This window comes from Centropristis striata, chromosome 18 (genome assembly GCF_030273125.1).
Source record: "Centropristis striata isolate RG_2023a ecotype Rhode Island chromosome 18, C.striata_1.0, whole genome shotgun sequence".
Taxonomy (NCBI): domain Eukaryota; kingdom Metazoa; phylum Chordata; class Actinopteri; order Perciformes; family Serranidae; genus Centropristis; species Centropristis striata.
The window spans coordinates 19,490,263-19,506,474 of record NC_081534.1 but is presented as its reverse complement, the minus strand read 5'-3'; the positions used below and the strand labels follow the sequence as shown (position 1 = coordinate 19,506,474).

At 40.5% G+C, this 16,212-nt stretch overlaps 1 protein-coding gene across 4 annotated transcripts in view; it reads right to left on the bottom strand.

Annotated features, from left to right (window-relative positions):
- lrfn2b (leucine rich repeat and fibronectin type III domain containing 2b) overlaps positions 1-16,212 on the bottom strand; it is a 153,968-nt gene that overhangs the window by 98,402 nt on the left and 39,354 nt on the right. For all 4 annotated transcript variants that reach the window (XM_059356162.1, XM_059356164.1, XM_059356165.1 and 1 more), the window contains one exon: positions 3,243-3,301. The gene's annotated coding sequence lies outside the window, so the exon portion shown is untranslated. The remainder of the gene's footprint in view (positions 1-3,242; positions 3,302-16,212) is intronic.

Below are 16,212 nucleotides of genomic sequence, written 5' to 3'. Positions count from 1 at the left end.
ATTTTGTCATTTATCTTACTCATGTTTGAGTTCTTTTGGCCTCGTCACCACTTTGAAAGGCAGAAAATGTACAATCTGCTAAAGTAATTGAATCATTAGTATTGATCAATAATCCTATTACCACCCTCTCTCCCCCTTCTTGATATATGATGGTATTTTGCAATACAAGGCAGCAAAAATAAAAGTAGGGTTACAATGTAACAGTGGGAGTGTTTAGTGTGTCTGCCTTTATGCAGCACCCTGACTGGGAGCAGTCAGCATGCTGTGCTGTGGGACTGTGGGTTGGCTGCAACAGAAATCGATTGTGCTTAAAGACACAGTAGCCAGGTATCTGTTCTCTCATTGTGGGGGAAAGTGGTTCTACAGGGAACGTGTTTTAAATGAGGCCCTCTGTCAGAGTGACACCTCCACTGCCACAGGCTACAGAGACTATTCAATATGCTGCTAGCTTGCTCTGACTTCAACCGACCTTTAGCAGAGCTGCCACAGGGCCACACACACCAGTGCTAAAAAGAGGCTGACCAAGGCTAGAACCCTGAACAAGCCCTCCTCTAATTCAAGCTTTTTGTTTCATCCAGATAAAGTAATAATATGTACGGGGGGTTTCCATCCAGGATCATGTGATCAACCATAAAAATATTACCTTTACATGTTGATGATAAGGATCAGATGAAAACAGATGTAGGGGTAGTTGTGATGATCTCTATTATATAGTTTTTTATTTAACTCATTTCTACAGCACTAATAATGTTTTCCTTCAGTACCACCAGTACCGCAGCACAGTGTTATATTTCGAACCAAGCTACAAAATAGAATCCACATATAGATGTGCATTTCAATAAATTAGAATATAATAGGAAAGTTTCTTTATGTCGGTAATTAAATTCAAAAAGTGGAAATAACACATTATTTCGATCCATTACACACACAATTAAGCATTTCATGTCTTTGTTTATTTATTCATTTCTAATTATAATGATAATGGCTTACATTTAATGAAGACCTAAAATTCAGTGTCTCAAAAAATGTTAATATTACAAAAAGACCAATTTTAAAAAGTATGTTTAATATGGAAATGTTGGCCACTTAAAAGTATTTCCATCTCTATTTGAGATCGGGTTATTTGATTTGAACTTCTGGAAATGGACTTTTCCATCATATGCTAATTTATTGAGATGCACCTGTACATGTTTCAAAAGCCAAAAATTAAAAAAAAACTAAATAAAAGAAGATGGGAGGTGGAGATACTGAAAGACTGAAGGCTTTACAGGCGTTTGTCACTTTTTTGGTTTCTGTTCAATTCAATTTTATTCATATAGCCCAGAATCACAAATTGCAGATTTGCATCAAAGGGATTTACAGACAGACAAAACTCCTCAAAACCCCCTTTAACAGGGAAAAAGAAGAAACCTCAGAGAGCAACAGAGGAGGGATCCCCTTCCCAGGACGGACAGACGTGCAATAGATGTCGTTGTACAGATCACATAGTAGAATAGAGTAGATAGAGTGTGAGAGGGGAGAGGGAGAGAGAGACAGAAGAAGAAGATGAACAATGACAGTAATGGCACTAACCCTACAGTTAGTCTGTGACTAATAAAGGCAGATGTGGTGCTGGTAGATAAAGTCAAATGATAGCTGTAGTAATAATAATAATAGAAGTAACAGGACTAATGTTAATAGTCATAATAGCAGTAAAAAATAAAATGACAGCAGAAGTGTCTGCAGCAGGCGCAGCAACAGTCCTACAGTAATACTGATTTCTTTCCAGTCACTGCTAGATAGATGATGAGAGATTATGACGTTTGAGCTGCTGGAAGGCTTTTAGTGTGAAATGTCTGGAGGACATGTTGAGTTTCTCTGACTTCTGGGAAAGCACTGACTACTCAGAGAAGGAGCTATTCATTCTAAAATGTGAACTATTAAGTCCTAAACATTTTATAAAAGGACACAATCAGTGGTGCCAGAGTTATTTAATTTCCGTCTAACAAGCCGCATCATGAATAAATTCTCCAATCTGTAGAGATTAAAGGGGTACTGGGACCCACTCAAACTCCATGGCCCATTGATTATGGAGCAACACATGTCACTGCAGTCTTAAATACAATCAACACTGTATGACACTATGCCAAGAAGCCCTTTTTGATGTTTGTAGAGGGTATACATAATGCATTGGTGACTTGTGGTTTGTCACAGGATAGGTTCTAGGGGCTCTGCTGAAACACAGGCAGTAATCTCAGCGGATCCTTCTCCTCTTGTCTCTGAAAGCTGTCAGATGATCAGGGAGCCTGTACAGCTCTTTGGCAGGGATAAACAACACAAAGCAGCTCATGGAGTCCTGATGGGCTTCTGGCTATCAAGCAAATTTAATATCACTGTCACAAAAATAAATGTCCTGTTCCTCTGCTATGCGTCTGTTTATTCGGGGTATGCAAACACTTTCTTTATCTTCATCAATTTATGTTTTCAGATATCTGGAAACAGACTAAAGATGGAAATCAAACCCTGAGTTAGTTTGCATGATTGAGCAACAAACTAACTGCCAAGCCGGTATGAAAAGTGAGATTTTTTGTGCACAAGAACAAAAAAAGTCCAGTTGCCACAACTCCCTAAAACAAGCCCAGCTGGCTGCAGTAAGTTTTGTCGGCTCTGGATGGGCTGACATGACCTCAATCCGCTGCCGTGCTGGCTGCCGACTTAGATCATGGTCGTCTCAGCCTATAAGAGCTTCTTCTTCATCAGGTCCAGCTAAAGCCTCACACACAGTGCCCATCACTAGCGTGGATTAGAGGGCTACTGCTTGCACACATTGGAAGCTGTCTGCTCTCACTGAGTCAGGAGAGGCTGCAGCAGCTCTTCCCACACCCAAAACATCACCTGAAAACTCTTAAGTCGAGACTTTTGGTAGAACTTATCCTCCTTAAAACATAAGCCCTCAAATCCAGCCCTCTGAGGAGAATTATCAAGTTAGGGAGAAGTTTATAATTCCTAGACAAACAAACGTGAAAGTCTGTAAGTTTACAGAATTAAAAGTATGATCCCAAATGTACTTTGAAGTGTTGCATGCAACATGCAAGTCAAATATCATTCAAGACAGTAATGGTCTACTTAGAATGTTCAAACTTCTACTTAAGTTCTTTTGGTCCATGTTATCATAATGATAAGTAGGTTTCTGTTGAAATTAATTTCAGTTTATACAACAAAGTTTTAACCATCGTGACTGTGAGCTGTCATATTTTACTCACCTGTTAGCTGTGGAGATGTGGTTGCAGGGAGGCAGCTTTCCAATGAAATTCAGGGCCATCTGTTAAAAAGAAAACACCAAACATGAAGTTCAATTTTTACCCAAAAGGCTTCATTTTGTTCATAAAGTGTGTTCTCTTGTGCCTCAACAAACAGCAAATTATATGTGAATATTTTTTTTGTCCAATAATTGATGAATCTTTTGGTCTTCAAAATTTCGAGAAAGATTTTTAGAGAACTGTCAGAATTCCACAAAGCCTACGGTGACATCTTCAAATTGCCTGTTTTGTCTGACAAACAGACCCAACCCAACAATTTACAATGATAGAGGATTTGAAGTAAATCAGCAAGCATTTACAAAGAGAAAATGGAACAACTGATTTTTTGTCACTTTTGCTTAAAAAACAAGACAATTAAATAAGTGTCCAAATCCAATTCATTTTGTGTCAATCAACAAACCAGTTAATCCTCATATTGTGTAAGACTTTTTTTCTTGAATCTCTGCAGTTCAAAGTTTTCCCAAAGCCCTGTAAGTAAAGTTTTGTCACAACAGAAATGGTGAATAGAGAGAGGTGTGCACATTTTAATCGAGCTATGCTTAAAACCCTTAAATGGGCAAGCACATGTAAAATTTTGGGAAAAATAATTAATTGCTATTTTCTAATGTATCTAGGCTAAAATAACACAATTTCATGATTTTTTTCAAAATATGACCTTTATTTTTCATTTTACAGTTTGTATCTCCCAGGATACATTGTCCGTTTAGGGTATAAATTTACCATTTTACAATTATTCAAATATTTCATTTGGAAACTTTAAAAACATATTATAAGCAATTCATTAGCTACTCTCTTTAATGTCTTGTATACAAAGTTTCAAAAAAGTGGTTGATGGTGCTTCCAATGAGCTGACATGAATACAAGTTCGTCTGGTGAGCAATAGTCTCAAAGATGTTGTCGTCAAAGAATTTGGAGAAGTATGTCAGTGGAGTGGATAGCTCATCTGGTGCAGTAAAGCAACTTGGTGTAACTGTACACTGGTGCTCAAATTTAGTTTTTCTCCACCTATTGAAAAGGAAAAAAAATATACTTCTCAGCCTCCCCGGAAAAGCTCCAGGGTGCTGGAAAGGAGGCTCTGGCCGATTGTCGAACCTCAGATTCAGGAGGAACAATGCGGCTTTCGTCCTGGCCGTGGAACAACGGACCAGCTCTTTACTCTTGTGAGACTTCTGGAGGGGGCATGGGAGTTTGCTCATCCAGTCTACATGTGTTTTTGTGGACTTGGAGAAGGCCTACGACCGTGTCCCTCGGGGAGTCTTGTTGGGGGTACTGCAGGAATATGGGGTACCAGGCTCGTTGCTACGAGCTATCCGGTCCCTATATAACCAAAGTGAGAGCTGTGTCCGCATACTTGGCATAACGTCAAACACGTTCCTGGTGGGTGTTGGCCTCCGCCAGGGTTGCCCCTTGTCTCCGATTCTGTTTGTGGTTTTCATGGACAGGATCTCAAGGCGCAGCCGGGGGAGAAAAGGATTCGGTTTGGTGACCTTAGAATTGCATCTCTGCTTTCTGCAGATGATGTGGTTCTTTTGGCTTCATCAAGCCGGGACCTCCAGCACTGGTTGGGGCGGAGTGCGAAGCAGTTGGGATGAGAGTCAGCACCTCCAAGTCTGAGGCCATGGTTCTCTGCCGGAAAACGGTGGACTGCCCCCTCTGGGTGGAGAGAGGTACTGCCCCCTCTGGGTGGAGAGAGGTACTGTCCCCTCTGGGTGGAGAGAGGTACTGCCCCCTCTGGGTGGAGAGAGGTACTGCCCCCTCTGGGTGGAGAGAGGTACTGCCTCAAGTGAAGGAGTTCAAATATCTCGGGGTCTTGTTCATGAGTGAGGGTAGAATGGAGCGTGAGATGGACAGGTAGTTTGGTGCGGCGTTGGCAGTGATGCGGGCGTTGTACCGGACCGTCGTGGTGAAGAAGGAGCTGAGCCGGAAGGCAAAGCTCTCGATTTACCGCTCCATCTATGTTCCAACCCTAACCTATGGTCATGAGCTTTGGGTAGTGACCGAAAGAACAAGATCGCGAATACAAGCGGCTGAAATGAGCTTCCTCCGTAGGGTGGCTGGGCTCAGCCTTAGAGATAGTGTGAGGAGCTCAGACATCTGGAGGGAGCTCGGAGTAGAGCCGCTGCTCCTTCTCCTCTAAAGGAGCCAGTTGAGGTGGTTTGGGCATCTGGTAAGGATCCTCCCGGAGTTCCAGGTCCAACTGGTAGGAGGCCCCGGGGAAGACCCAGAACATGATGGAGGGATTATATCTCTGACCTGGCCTGGGAACTCCTCGGGGTCCCCCAGGAGGAGCTGGACATCTGGAATGCCCTGCTTAGCCTGCTGCCCCTGCGACCCGGCCCCGGATAAGCGGAGGAAAATGGATGGATGGATGGACAATATCTGCACCAAAATCACTGGATCTCTTAGAGAACAATTCACTATACTACTCTTTTCGTTACCTGAACATCTTCCCTCTTTTACTGTGGTTTGCTCTATCTTCTGCCTCGTCACTTGAGCTATCACTGAGCTGGTCACTGCTGCTACTGTCCTGATTCTGGCCCTCTGTATATAATTCATCTTCCTCATCTTCTTCACTGGTTCCCTCATCTGAATCAGATGAACCATCAGGTGGCAACACAACAGATGCCACCTCTCTCTTTCTTGCACCATAGAAAATACTGGTAGAAATTCTCTGAAAACATATGTACACTGGTGAATTAATCAGTAAAACACATTCAAGAGTAAAATAAAGTGTAATCAATATTTAACACATTTATATTATTGATTATCTGTAGAGTATAGGGTTCAAAACATAAGTATATCTGAGAGTGATTATGCCTGTTTTTATACCCCTATCTGGACAACGTATCCCCCAAGATACAGACATTCAATGCCTGTTTATGAAAGACATGTAAATGTCATTCATTATTTTTCAACAAGAATACACAAAATTATGCTTAAAGAACAATATTTTCAAAAACAAATTCCCCCAAAACATAATTAACAAGAAAAATAACAACTCTTGCCTCATGGCCAGTGTCTCTGTCCACGTAGGCTGCCATTTTGGAGTTTGACATGAATGTATCAATTTAGTTTTGAATGCTGCTATTCAGTCACATGACTTGGGTACTTGACCCACCCCCCCTTAAAACTTTCTCATGATATTAAGTGCAGATACTTGATGCCCCTCCCCCCTACAGCCTGCCAAATGTCTGTATCCCTCAGGATACAGAAACCATTTAAGGGTTAAAAAAGTCTTACTGGACTGTCCGAGTTTACATGCAACTGAGAAAATCGAATAACTGACAGGAACGTGTCCTCCTCCTCAACTCCGGTTGACCTCAGTTTGACACTTTGTGCCGTCGCTACTGATAATAACTAATGTGATCGGCTGCAAAACAAAAACGATGAACTATGTTGCAACGTTATCCTTTGTTTAGCAAAATTTCACAAGAATAGAGTTATGACATCATCCCCCAAATGTATTGTCTTCATGAATGAATTCAAATTGTACTTAAAATCACAAAAAATTCTAACAACAACAAAGGCACAAAAATTATATGATATCTTGAAAAATTTCCCCACTGAAATGAACACTTAAAACTAATTAAAATCCCCCTTATTGAAAACAACATTTAGACTGTTTTATATGTATTTTATTTTTGTATATTTATTTCTAAGTTATTTCTACTGTTCTGAATTTACAATATTGATGTTATTTTTTATAAGTTTTACTGTTGATTGATGTTCAAACTTGCCAGAGATGTTTATTTTTGTAATTTTCAATAAAGCATTGAAAAAAAATACAACCAATGTGATCGGCTAATGTGACAAGCTAATGTGAGTGGTTACTGTGACCGGCTACTACACTGAATCAAACTCAAACTGTCATTTATTTTCTTCTTTGCTCCAAGCTCAAAAGCATTTTAATCCTTTTTTAAAACATATTTTACTAAATCCTCATAAGTCCTGCCATCCCTATTTGTGATGTGGTTTTTTGTTGTTATTAAAATACTTATAAATCTGAGGAGTTCACCAGTGCTGCAAGCTTTAGGACATTAATTCCCCGGTAAAAAAAAAAGGGAAAAAAGTGAAAATATGCATAACCATACAGAACACAAAAGCCAGCTTGTACTTCATAATTCAATATCCACTGATCCCGGAAATGCTTCCCGGCTGCATAAAAATGCCATTGTGCATCTTTCCCTGTATGTCAGGGACTGACATACATAAAAACCTTCAGCTGGGAAATTAATAAACATCAGCATGATCCATGCAGCCGTCTGCTGACAGGGAGGTGCTCAGTTACTCAGGTGGGTTGCCTGCTGCCATGGTGACAGCATCTCTACGTTGCCTATCATCCTCTGAAGATGCTTCAAAACACTCATGCGCGTTTATACAGATTCAATGAAAGTAAACATATTTTTATAATGGGCATCAGGCGCAGCAAAAAAATATCTAATGGTTAGTTTTGACCAACCAGTTTGCTGCTCTATTAAATTAATTGTTGACGGTCTATCAATCTTTCTGAATGTTTAAGTCACATCATGCAAATATGTGACTGCAGTCAAAGTCACAGTAATGAAACAGACGCATTCTCATTACCTGATCTGCTGAATCTCAGCAATCTCTCATTTTATTCTCACAGATAAAAGACAAATATCATCCTGTTATAAATTAGGACTTCTTATGTCGTATTCTATTCTAACATGACGATTAAGTAAGCTCATGCAAATATGTTACCCAGATCATTTCAATACACAAACTGCTCTATAATGCTATATTTATCTAACTTAACTAAAACAAACAAACATTAAAATCAGTTTAGTAAATGTCACATTCTTATATTTATGTATGTTGTTTTTAGGAGCACATTGTCAAAAAACAGTTTTATTCTTAACCCTGGGAACACATTGTGATAAAAAAAAAAGATCCACTATCCACCATTATACAATGATGTCATTATGTAACAGAACCTCAGTCATGTGATAATGGGTGGTAATTTGGCCTGATCTTCAGTTAGGTCAGGTGATGACCTCCATTAGTAAGGTTCCATACGCTGAAGAAGGTCATACTTCCCATATGGTTAACAACTCCAGATAATTAGTCAATTAAGCCTAAAAATAATCATATTATTAGATTACACACTGCATTGCATTTTAGTAGAGCAAGCTTTCAAGCTGCTGCTTTAGTAGTAATCTCTTCTTGAGCTATATGATTTTCTTTTAAAGATTACTTCTTCGGCATTTTTCATGCTTTATCGATAGTGACAGAGAGAATATAAGGGGGAGACAGAAGGGAAGACATGCTGCAAAGGGATTCAAACTCATCCGTCGCAGCGAGGACTATACCTTAGTGGTATGAGCTCCAGCAGTGCGAGCCACCGTGACACCCTCCTGAGCACTTTATATTGTAACTACATCCTCACATTCTGCTAGACTCCTTCCTCCCAGCATAGTTAAAAAAGGCAACAGAAGATTGGGGGACAGTTAGACAGATAGTAGGGGGTGGTGCATTATAGTTATGTGAAGTGTGACAGGGGTTGTAACCATTACTAAGTGTGACATAGACAGAGTGGAAGAGCTGGACAGTTAACCAGCAATGAGCAGCTACTGTTTCTTTCAGCCGGACAGACAGGGAGTCTGGTGAAGCTCTGACAGTCACTAGATGCATTTATGGGGCTTTGAGAGTTATTGGATTATCTAAAATTCTGAATCCAAGCAGACACAAACAAGCCAGTTTTGTACAGGTGAGGGTTTTAAATCACAAAATATTTTGAGAAAATCACAAACACTAACAGCTTTTGTCGACAAGAATCCATGAGAATGTGTGTGCAACACATCCAATCTACATGTAAGAAATTAAAGTCAAACCAAAAGGCCAGGGCAAGTCAAAAGTCTGATGTCCTGTCACAAGTTCATTTAAGAGCATGAGATGCAGTTGAAAGCTCTGGAAAAAACAATAAGTGTGCTTGGATTAATTGCAAGTAACCTTCAAGTCGTTCAAGTGTGTGAATGCTGATCATGATAATGTAATCTTTTATTTGTACATTTTTACTTTCAAAGCTAATTTTCATCATTCCAGGATTATCCAGATTGAAACATGATTAGTAGTCAAGTAGTAGTCAAGCCCAAGTTAAGTTGCAATTCATAAATTTGAATCAGGTCCAAGACTCAAGTCTCCAGTTACAGTATATGTGTGTTTCATGTCAGGCAAATAACCCCAAAAATCTCCACCACAGAGAGTATAAAGCTCTGGATGCAGCAGAGACAAAAATTTTCCACTGCTTAATAATTTTTGTTACACCAGACATTTTACAAGGAACCTTATTCGTCTAACCCAGACAACATTCCTATCAGTTCAGAGCACCCCAGCCTTGATTGTACTATAATTTTATTGTGAATACACTCACTGACTCTGATTCACATTAGAGCACATGCAATTGTTGGATGAAGAATCTGCACAACAAGCAGCAGATGCCATTAAGGCTGATGATGAAGTAACAACTTAACTTTCTGTGCAACAGTGTCACTAAGATAAATACCTGTGTCTGTGCTTCCAAAAGTGACTGATACCCTCCTGTGTGATTAATGAATCCATTTGCAACTAAGAATTTAACTGGAGCAAGTTCGCATGTACAGAAGAGAGGGAGACACAATGATTTGGTAACTGGTTGAAGTAGCTGATAGGTTGTTTGCACTTATGATGCATTTCTGGCTGCAGGGCAACCAAGTCTCTGTGTCTGACTTGGAGCTCCAAGCTTTTTCTGGGCTACTGGAGGGAGTAGATCCACTTAGCTTTCCACTGCACTGCTTCCTATTGCTCTGGCCATTCAATTGACAAGCAGCCAGCCGACAAGAGCACATTAAGTTTTAATGTGAGCATGATGCATGCTTATCATTCCTGACGGGCCCAAATGAACTTTTGTCACTGTCAGCCACAGAGTGAAACAAAGCAAAAACAAAGGAGGAGCAGTGCAGTTTTCAAGGCTGCTTTTTCACTGTCAACTCGAGTCAAGCAGCAAGCTCTAAAATGCATTGAAAAATACAGAAATTTCCAAACACAGCATGTATTATACAGCATCCCAAATACAATTTCAAGGGCAGATCATGTCGTATTTAGATTCCTGGAGACTTCTAAAAAGTTTATCTATCCATCCATTTTCATGCAATTATCTGGGTCGGGTCGCTGGGGCAGCAGACTAAGCAAAGTATTCCAGATGTGTCTCTCCCCAGCCACAACGTCCAACTCTACCTGGGGAACCCTGAGGCCAGATGAGACACAATCCTTCCACCATGTTCTGGGTCTTCCCTGGGGCCTCCTACCAGTTGGACGGGCCCAGAACACCTTTAACGGGCACCTAGGAGGCGTCCTTACCAGATTCCTGAACCACCTCAGCTGGCTCCTTTAAACGAAAGGACAAGCGGCTTGACTCTGAGCTCCCTGTCTGTGTCTGAGCTCCTTACCCTATCTCTGAAGCTGAGCCCAGCAACCCCACGAAGGAAACTCATTTCAGCCGCTTGTATCCACAATCTAGGTAAGGGGTTTGAACATAGATGCACTGATAAATTGCATCAGTGCTAACGTTGCCCTGAGATACTCCTTAGCTTGGGCAGTATCCCACTCCCCACCAGGAAGGGGAGAACCATGCCCTCGGACTTTGAGGTGCTGACCAGTGAAGGGACAACCAAGCTTCTTGAACCATTTGCTTGATTTTTTGACCCAACTAGATGGTGGTCTTGGCTAAAAAAAGGCTCTGGTATGGTAATTGAGTGTGTTTTCAGCCCTTTGTTGAACAAAGAGCGCCATCTAGTGGGCTCAGTGAATAAACCAAATGGTTCACAAAGCTTCGTTGTCCCTTCATTAGTGCTGACCTCCTGACCACATCACATTTGGCTGTAAACCGCCCCAATGCATGCACCCCGGTCTGCCACTCCTCTGACACTGTCCCAGACCTCCAGTCACAAAAAGACAAAGCAGACAAATCCAGAGCCTTCAGCATCTCAGGGTGAATCTCATCCTTTTTAACTACCTCGGGGGCTTTTACCAGGGATATTGGTGTCTTCCCCTGAGTCTTCAGACTCTGCCTCCTCCACAGAGGGCGCAGTGTTTTGATTAGTTCTTCAAAGTATTCTTTCCAACAATCCCCCCAGGTCGGGTCAGCAGGTCTCCCCCCTGAGCTGAATGCAGCCTGGCCAAAGTCCTGCTTTCCTTTCCTGAGTCCTGTGACGGTTTGCCAGAACTTCATTAAGGCCAACTGAAAGTCCTCCTCCATAGCCTCCCCAGATTTCTCCCACACTGCAATTTTTGCTTCAGTGACAGCCACAGCTGCAGCCCTTCTGACCGAACGGTACCCATCTGCTGCTTCATGAGACCCCTGAGCTCCAGAAAGTGTGTATATGATATGCACAAATGTATTTAAGAGTTATTGAATGCTTCGCCTGTTATTAAGCAAAAATCTCAACCAACTCTACCTTAAAGAAAAAAAAAAACCTTATCTGTAAACCAGGAGCTAGCTCTGTCTTTGACTGTTCTATGAAGAAAATGAGAAGCAATTAACAACTTGTGCAACTGTGCAGAAGCTGTCACTTTCTATTGGCAATGGTACACCCTGACAGAGACCTAATGGCTATAATTACACTGAAGAGGAGGGAAGGATCAGTACTATCAGGCGCAAAGTCTAATGATGTCCCGACATAAAAACACATTAATTGCTGTTAATTGTCATTGTATGTAATATTTGTTCTTCAACGGATGTTCTTTTGAGATAAAATGTGATGAAAGTTTGGTCATCGCTGCAGGGAAATTAGGTCACATAACAAGGCAAAGCTGAGTTAAAGCCTACAGAATGTAGCTAATAGAGAATTCACAACAGTTACTACAACAGTGTCTTAGATAGGAATGTGTGGAGTAGGAATGATGTGAGATAAGCATATGCTGATATGTGCCAAATGATTTAGATTTTGTATGCATAATTCATTCATCAAAAAGGATCATTTCAACCTAAAAGCTGGCACATCTGAACATAATCGGCTCCTTTGGATTGTCTCAGGAGGTTAAAGGACTACAAATTTAGACAAGGGTCTTATACTGTTGGAGCTTCAACAATATTTAGGATTAACTTCATGTCCCCACTAGGATGGTTCATTTACACTAAAATGTCATAAGAAAACAGCAACATTTATTTTTATTTTTCAGACAACAACTAAACTTGTCTGGTGAGGAGTGGGACAGTGTTGTTAATCTGCATATAATCTTTTCAAACGACGATTTATTCCCCTTTAGTGTGTTTTATTGCATTGTGTGCTCAAAGAGCTTTACTGCATTGTGCAATAAAATGTAGTTCAAGTCACATTCAGGGGGAAAGTGGCTTCCATTTGCTGAGATGAAAATGCTTTTTTTAACCCTCTGAGGCCCGCAGGACTGCTTGAGATCCTGGTCGACATTACTGTACAGCAGTAATGATCTTGGAATGACATAAATTGAGAACAACTGGAAAGTTGAGACTTGTGGATTTAATCAGATGAACTTTGTTCATGTGTGATGATGTTAGTCTCCATAGTAGCCATTTCATTGTAGTAATGATGTATGGCCTTCTAGTTTTATTGACAATAAAGGGGTTTCTCAGCAGTTTACACAACAGAAGAACTTGCCATCCAATTGGTTAAGAAAAAGAAGCCATTTTGATAACAAATCGGAGCATAGATTTGTTTCATGGTGTCTGTCAACATTATGGTGTCTTAATTTGGTATTTTGCAGAGAATTTGACCATTTTTATCGATTCTCAAGTGGCACACAAAATTGGTCACATTTTGACCCAAATCGGTGTAACAAATGTCAAACAAACATTGCTGCAACAACTTCCATTCATCCATCCATCAATTTTCATCAGCTTATCCTGGGTCGGGTCGTGAGGGTTACACAACGTACACAACATCCAGCTCCTCCTGGGGACCCCGAGGCGTTCCCAGACCAGGCGAGAGATGTAACCCCTTCACCGTGTTCTGGATCATCCCTGGGGTCTCCTGCCAGGTGGACGTGCCTGGAACACCTCTGGAGGATCCTTACCAGAAACCCAAACCACCACAGCTGGCTCCTCTCAATGTGAAGGAGCAGCAGCTCTGAGCTCCCTCCGGATGTCTGAGCTCCTCACCCTATCTCTAAGGCTGAGCCCAGCCACCCTACAGAGGAAGCTCATTTCAGCTGCTTGTATCAGGATCTCGTTCTTTCGGTCACTACCTAAAGCTCATGACCATAGGTGAGGGCTGGAACATAGATGGACCGGTAAATCAAGAGCTTCGGCTGCAACAACTTATAAGACAAAATTGTGCATGAAAACGGACTTCATAACATGTTTTAAGCCCTTATACACAATATTTCAACATTTGTATAGGCACCTAAACAAAACACAGTGTCTATTAAAGATGACAGATGATATTACGAGAAGTATTTAATATCCGGTGCATCTCAAAAATAGGTCTTTGTGTGTTTCTAAAGGGTTTAAAACCACCATAGAGCAGTATTTCACAAAACGTGCAAGAAGTAAATTAGATTTGAATTTAATTTGGGTTTTTTTACATCTCTCTCTCTCTCACACACACACACACACACACACGCATCATCACTGCTGTCATTATTGCTTATGATCTGGTTGGGATCCACTTTCATATGCTTCATATAAAGTTATTACTGTTGAGCTAGTAATGTTTGGATAATGAGCTTTCTCTTTTAATCAAAAGTGCAGAGATATTTTGCAAGTCATGAAAATGATTCAATTATAACTAATGCTTTTGGAAGTGTTTCAGATTGGGAAAGTTATTTGTGTATTTTTGGATAATTACAAGACAAAGCAAGAGTGCTAAGTGTTTTTGTAACATATGCAAAAGTTATAATGTATTATTCATTTCTTGTTATTTTGGCGTGAGAATGTCTCTGCAACTGGTGATGTGACCCTGCTGGATTTACCATTAACAACAAGTTATCTATCACCAATATAATGTCATAGTTGAGTTTTGAATCAGTAAGGTTTGAGTTATCTTTTAACCTGAACAAAAAAAAAACGATAAATGCCATAATCCTATTGGATAATACGACTTGCACATGTCCTCCACCACCATCTCTGGGACGTAGCAGTAATGATCGACGGTGATGCAGAGTCTAAATGGTGATGTCACACTCAGGTTGGGAGAGAGGGAGGATGGGTCGAACAAACGGAGGACTTTCACCAAGGAGAACGGGTTTGTGTCCTGTGTGAAAATAAAAGTGAATGACTTTTCACGTAACTTCCCCAGCTCACGGTTTGGGCATCACATTTTTTACATAACTTTCGTGTCTCACATCACCCTTGTAATTACTTCACTTCTGACATTTATGTGCATTCATTTCAACTGTTCAAACTGTCTTTTATAACACCAGGAATTATTACCAGGAAGTGTTTAGCCCTGAACCTACGTCAGTGATCTTGTAGTCTAAATTCACAGAAACTGCAGCATTTTATACACCCCGAACCGTACATGCGTGTATCGACGTGTGTGCAATTTTTAGAACATTCCGCTTTGTACCGAAAGCCGCAAAAGGCTCAATGTGTCATTTTGGCAAACATATAACACATAGTGGTTATGGGTGGTATTGACAACATGGGTGGTATTGGTTGGAGATCTTGTTGAGTTAAATGGTTAAAAGTTAGATGTAAGGACTATCCAGAGTAACACAGACATTGTATCTGGAAAGAAATATTACTTTTCAATTTTTTAAATGTGAATTCACAATACCATTAGCACCACAAATGGAATTTAATTCATTTTCATTGTACAATTGTTGAGGTGGAAATTTAAGAGAACAATGTCTCAAAGCTTGACAAAGCACTAATACTGTCTGCCTGATGTCATTCGAGGGAGGTGAGGAAATATGTTTGTGTTTTGTAATTTGGGGGACTCAACCCTTCAACTGTTGCACAAAGCCATTGTACCACTGAGTGTGTTTGATTAGAGGCACTTCAGTGACTCCTGTGGTACTTGGCAGCAACAACACTATCATAACTGTAACAGAGTAAGAAGTGCAGTGTTACTGCTGTGTTCAAACTGAAAGAAGGCTTTATGGCTCATCGTGGAGCAATAACATCTACACCAAACCACTGAATAAAGAGTGATGTGGCTGTTCTCAGTTTAGCATGTGGACCTTCTAAAAGTGTGTGCAGGTTCTTTTCTTCACGATGCAGTGACCTGTCAGAGGGAGAACGCGACAATTAAATAGGTTGAGCATGCTAATGCCTGAGGCCTATTTGTCTTTCATGCCAAGTTGATCTGATTAGCTGGGCTAAATCCAGACACACACACACACACACACACACACACACACACACACACACACACACACACACACACATCCTCACAGGCACCCTAAGAGCATCACTGAACGTGTCCCCTGGCAGAGACTATATAGAGGAGGCTCATGGGAGATTCCAGCTGCATATATTTAATGCACTGCTTCATCAGAAGCATCTTTGCAGGCACCCAGGGAGCATGTTTACTGTACAAATACTGCACATAGTTCATTCCACACGTGACAAATGTTGTGACAAGTCAAAACATCCAGCATTAGAAGCTTGGGCAATGTAAAACCAATCAAATGTGGAAATATAACAAAAGTCAAAAAGGACCCCATGACACAAGACTGGTTTTAAGACATGTCAGAAAAAAATCAACAACTTTTTTTTTTCACATTTTAAGGCAACTCATGACCAACAAATTGATATATAATTTTCATATTTCTTTCATTATTATTGGTCAATTTTAGTCAAATATACAACATTTTCAAGAGGAATAAAAGTAATAAAACCTGAATATTTTTTCAATAGCAATAGTTGAAAAAAATTTTTTGATGGGAATGCATAGAGTAGGTTATGTCAACTTTTAGTGAAACTTATGTTTTGAAA